Source organism: Grammomys surdaster, unplaced genomic scaffold (assembly GCF_004785775.1).
Source record: "Grammomys surdaster isolate TR1022 unplaced genomic scaffold, NIH_TR_1.0 241, whole genome shotgun sequence".
Taxonomy (NCBI): domain Eukaryota; kingdom Metazoa; phylum Chordata; class Mammalia; order Rodentia; family Muridae; genus Grammomys; species Grammomys surdaster.
Window position 1 is genome coordinate 1,197,155 of NW_021604686.1, and position 5,997 is coordinate 1,203,151.

A 5,997-nucleotide genomic window follows, 5' to 3' on the forward strand; every position below is an offset into this window, starting at 1 on the left:
CCCATAAGGTTTGTCATAGAGTAGCAACTGCTGGAGTCTAGGAAGGTTAGGGAACAGGGAGTTGTGGCTATAGTTCCCAGCTAAGCCACCAGTGGCCCCGCCCTCCTTTTTCTAAGAAAGATTGTCCACTAGAGCAAGCTTGAATATCTGGTCAGGGAAACAAACCCAGCATCCCCCGCCCCCTCACCTCTGGCCAAGTAGAAAATGACTTAAGCCAGACAACCTCACTAGTAATCCACGCCAAGCCCTCACAGACACAAAGCCAGACGGTAACAGACTCAGTTTCCCAGATGCAGAAGTCAAGAGCACACCTCTAGTTCAGTCAGCGCACAGAGTGGACGACAGAGTGGGCTCACTGCTCCAGGAAAGCCCTCCAGGGGAGAGGAGAACAGAGGAGACCCTGAAGACCAGCTGCAGAGCTTCCTAGTGTACCTGGGCCTGGAGGGCCGGCTGTCTCCACATCATCCAGAAAGACCCCATTCAGGAAACCAGCCCGTGGAACAGGAAAGACTAGACTGGCAGTCCCAGTATGCTCAATGTCGCTGTGATAAAACACAAAGACCAAAACAACCTAAGGAGAAGAGTTTATTTCACCTCACACTTCCAGGTAACAGCAGTTCATCACAGGATAACAAGAGCAGAAACTCAAGCAGGAACTTGCTTGTTCCTTGGTTCAAGCACTACTAGCTGTTTTATATAGTCCGCCTGCCTAGGGATGGTACACTCACAGCGGCCTGGGCCCTCCCACATCTGACAGTAATTAAGACAAAGCTGCACAGACATTCCCACAAGGCACTGTGGTCCATGTAATTCCTCAATTGAGGGTCCCCGGTGACGCTAGCTTATATCACATTGACAGTAAAAATAAATAAATGAATAATAATAATAATGATAACAACAACCTATAGACCTGCCTCCCAGCAAGGAGCAAACCCTTGTCCTGTCATCCTTAGGCAAGGCAGGATTCTCCTCCGGGATGAAGTGAGGGATGGAGGCTTTGGAGTTCTTTACTCAGGTGTATGCCCTAGAGGTGCCACACTGCGGTAGCAGAGACTGGAAGAATCCAGAAGAGGCGCCTGCCCTATAGATGTGAGACTTGCCAGTGCCTCCCACTGAGATGCCGGTACCCAGAGCCAGCCAGCCTGAACATCTAGAACAGCATCCTGAGAACTCTATCCTGGTTGCCCAGAACAGCATTAAAAAGGGCAAGTTTGGGACTTCAAGCCAACCGAAAAATCCCCAGAAGAAACCTGCAGCACCTACTCTGCCAGATGCTCCCCAACCCCACCCTCCACCCCTGTTCAATGTGTGCAGACCAACGTGATCACGGCAGAGGCTGGTCTTTGTGGATATCTCACTTCTGCAGCAATCAAAGTAGCCAGCCAAAGTCCACATTCATCAGGCTACTCTGTCCTGAGCCCTTGTTTCGGGCAGGATAGAGAACATGGGCCTGGCTCCCTGGGGGCATGTCCTCACTGGGACTGGCAGAAAAATAAAAAAGAAAAGGAAGAATAAACGAAGAACGGAAGGGATAGCTTTACTGTACAGGCTCAGCCTCAGCCCTGTCCTGTGCCCAGGCTCTGTGCTACTTGGCCTGGGACATTTTTGACTCAATGTCTCCCTGTTAGCAGGTTTACCCCCATAGCCCTGGCCGCAGGTACCTGCCATGTTACCTTCTCCTGTGGCAGGCTCACACTCAGGATAGGAGAGCCCTACTCAACCATCTAAGGTCACTGGGACAAGAGGCCCAGGGACCCTGGAAGGACCAAAGGATGAAAAATGCTCTACCTCCTATCAGGGCTTTGTGCCAAGCAAGTTCTGGCCCCACCCATGGCTCAACCAAAAGAAAAAAAGCCACCTCAGAGAATGCAGCTGGCGGGAATCAAGGTGTCCCACTTGTGGGGAGATGGGAGCCCTCCACCGTAGCGAACAATTCCTCAGGCTAAGGAAGAGTCTGGATACTGAGGAAAGGGGATGTCTGATGTCTTTTCAGCAGGCTGTGCCTTCCTCCTCAGTCTGTTTAAACACCCAGGCTGGGTCTGGAGACAGTCTCCGCAAGGCAGGACACTTACAGGACACCATTGGCATGTGATTCTCCCTGAACCTCAGTTTCCCTTCAGTTATCAAGGTAAGACCTGGGGTAGTATCTCTTTCCCAAACTGGAAGCTCCCACTGGCGGGATTGGCGATACAGGGCAGGCCTGGGAATAGCCACCCTTTGCCTTACGGCAGTTTCTAGGATGCCACTTCTCCAGGAGAATGGTCTTAGGTAGCATCCAGCAGTCATAAAGCCATCCTGAAAAGGCTCCTGACAACCAAGTGTAACTACCCATGCCACCGGGGAGCATAGCCAGTAAATTAGAGCTGAGAGCGGCACACCCCCACTCATATTTATATCAGCCTCGATGGCTGAAAATGGATATTTATGCATTTTCAATATTCAGGGCAAATGCTCCATCACTCAGTGGTGCGTGGCTCCAGCACAATATCTTAGCCCCACAGGGACAGCCCTCTTCCACATGTCTTACTGACTTGGGGACTTTCAAAGGTGGCCTCGCCTCCCAGCCTTTGCCAAACCTTCAGCCTCATGGAACTAAGAGGAGGGGGGGTATGAGAAAGAAAGATCAGCTAGCCTCCTGTACGGAGCCTCAGAGCCCTGCCAGGGGCAGCAGTGGTACCCCACTATATAGCCCAACAGCCAGAGATCAGATGTTAGGTGGTCTGACCTAGATCATGCTTCATCTCTCAAGGTCAGAGTTCTTTCCACACTGGTAGTGGCTGAGAGATGGCTCCTGCACAAACAGGGTAAGTGTCTGAAACTGGTTAATTGTCCCATCTCCTGGTCTTTATGACTCATTTATCTGCCCTGCTCTGTCTCTCTGTCTCTGAAAGCTTCTGGATAGCTCTCCCCGTCTGGCTCTTTCATACCTGTCTGTCTCTGGCATCCTCCCCCCATCCAGTCCCACTTTTCCTGCTTCTGGCTCTCATCCCTTCTGTCCCTCAGAGTCCACGCCTCTGTCTCCCTGACTCTATCTTCAGGCTGAGGTGCAAAGCACTGTCAAGCAGGGGTGCAGAGAACTAGCTTGGTATCTGGGAGGAATCTCACAGCGGTTGTGTCTCCTGTGAGATAGCACTCTGCCCCTGTAACTCCCCTCTCTGGAGAAGTGGAACTGGGGTTGGAGTTCCAGGGAGGATTCCATCTGGATGAAAGCAGTGAGCTCCATGCCGGTCTCCATCCCCTGTGTGTGCCAAGAGCACTGGAAAGAAGCTTCTGCCCCAGTCCAGCCACTTGACCTTGACAACTCACTGGTTTTAGGAGAAGGGTAAACAGACAACCCTTGAGCCTGCACAGAGTAGAAGTATCAGCATTCTGAAGCCCTGGGGGTCCCTCAACCTTCTCAGTCCCCACTGCTCAGGGTCCCTTAGGTCATCCTCCAGCTGCTCCTGCCTGTGTCCCCTCTGCTCTGCCCACTTTCTCCGGCTTTTCCTCTCCTCTCTGACAGAACAGTAAGAATTAATGGTGTCCTCTATATCTGTCTCTGCACTTCCCCCAGGGAATTAAATCCCAGACCCTTGAGCCCTGTTAGCGTCCAAGAAAAATGCATGTCTGTGCTCTTTGTGAAGATATGTGTATAGGTGTCCTCGCACAAAAAAAGGTGTCACTCGTACCCTGAGCTTCTGCACAAATCCACAAACCTGATCTGTATGCGTCTCTAAATACCCAACGAGTGCCTGAGCAATAAGAATTCTGGGTGTTTGTGTTAATGCACATGTCACTGCTGGCATGAGATTTTTTACAATCCTTGTGGATCTCAATGCATGCTCAGCAAATCATCTGTGTGCAATGTCTGTGTGTTAAACACATGCCTGTGTGGCAAGGCTGGGGAATACATATGTCATTGTACACACTGCTCATGGGTACCATGTGTCCACACGCATGGACAGTTCTGTGTGTTTTATGCTGTGTCCACATGATAATATATGTCTGCATATATTGTCATCCTGGCTCCCCGGAGCTGACACCCGTCCCCTACCAGAGAACCACTATGCCACGTCTCTGGGTGGTGGTAGTGGCAAGGGCAGCAGGAAGCTAGGCCTGTAGGTAAGGATTATGCAATGTAGCGGAAGGCTCACTAATGAGGCCACCTTCCTTGCCAGCCTAGGAGCAGGTACTGCTAATTATTGCTCAGTGAGCAGCTCCCTGGAGAAGGGCTGCTGAAGGGCCCTGCTCTCTCCCTCCCCTGAGTCCTCTTTCTCTACTTGCTGCTAACCCTGAGGTGCAGCCAAATCCACAGACATCACAAAGTGGGGGAAGAGCAGAGGGCTAACCAGAGGTCAGTGCTTGGTCCCACCGAGAGACTCAAGATGCCTGTATGCCGTCCCATTAGCCTGCTTCCAGAAACCACTTCCCGTATATTCTTCTGTATTTGGGCACAGTCTCCAAGAAGCCTTCAGAAATCCCAGTGTGCTCCAGCAGGAAGGAAGACCTGCACACCCAGGGCAGTTCCTTCATGAACAAGGAACATAATCCTAAATAACGAACACCAGACTAGGGGTCGGTGGGCTGGGCTGCTAACCCTGCAGCTGTGTGACTTGAGCAGGTCCCTACACTTCTGGGCCTTGATTCCTTTGTCTGTAAAATGAGGGAAGACTAGAAATCAATATCCATGGAGTGGTGTGTGACCCATGATGACACCCAACCATTTGGAAAGTATGCCTTGTCCAAAATGCTTTGCATTTGCTATAACCTGAGAACACCCTCCTCTGTGTGTGTGTGTGTGTGTGTGTGTGTGTAAAATAAGGACAAAAGATGATTGTATAAACACATGTGTGTGGAACAGAGTTACACATGTGTGTGCATATATATTTGCGTGTATTAACTAGGGCATTACATCCTGGTTTCACAAATCTTGTTGAAGACAAGGCAAACTCACATGTTTGAAATCTGTAAGCCAGCTTAAAGAAAAATACAAGCAAGCAAGAGTTCTGAGGGTGTGTGAGTGTTACAGAAGTCCTGATTGGATGGATGTTAACAAATCACTGCCACTCCCTGAGGTCCTTCTCTGCCTGGGGAGTGTTGGAGTTTTGACCCCTGGAATTCACATTATGCAAACAAGGTTCTGTGCCCAAGACAGAATACTGTGTGAAAAGTCAGAGCCATTTGCTGAGGGATACATAGGACATACACACACTCTGGCCACAGGTCTCACAGAATCTCAGATACTGCACACTCGTATTCCCAAAGTGCACACATATGGCCTCACTTTGGTTCAGGTCAGAACACTGAGGAACCCAGCTGAAGCCTATATCTGGACAGAGGTGGCTCAGAATGACCTAAGTCTTCTCTGAGGGAGGAAACTCTGCACTCCTGGGAGGCTATCTCAGGCCCCTGTCATGGCCTAGGCTCCTCTACATGCTCACCTATTCTGCCCAGGAGAGAAAAGCCTCTCCCCACGGCACGAATGCCTCTGTCCTCCAAGAGGCTGGTGTGAATCACAGGAATTTACAGCCAGCCTAGAGTGGGATTTATGAGTCTGCCTGAAGCCCCGGCCTGAGGAGGGGCTGCCTGTCAGCCCCCCATTGCCACTGATTGATGAGGTTGTTTCCTGCCAAGAAAAACTCCCCTCTGAGGTTGGCAGTGAGGGAAAGACTCCCAGGAACAGGGGTGGCTTCTTACCTTGCACCTGCTCCAGGCCTGAATGTGCCCACACTCAGACCAGCTTCCCCACACACCCCCGTTCTCACACACTGCTGTGCAAGCCAGACAGGACTAGCATGATGCAAGCCAGGTCTTCCTCTTTCTCACCCTCAGACTCAAGCCTTGGAAGCTATTCAACTGAACCTGTTGAGTCCAGAGCCAGAAGAAAACCTCTGAGAAGTCCAGAACATGTATAGACACACACATATACACTCACATATACACATATACCTACACGTGAATGCACATGCACACATGTGTGCACAGACACATATATACACATACATACACATATACATA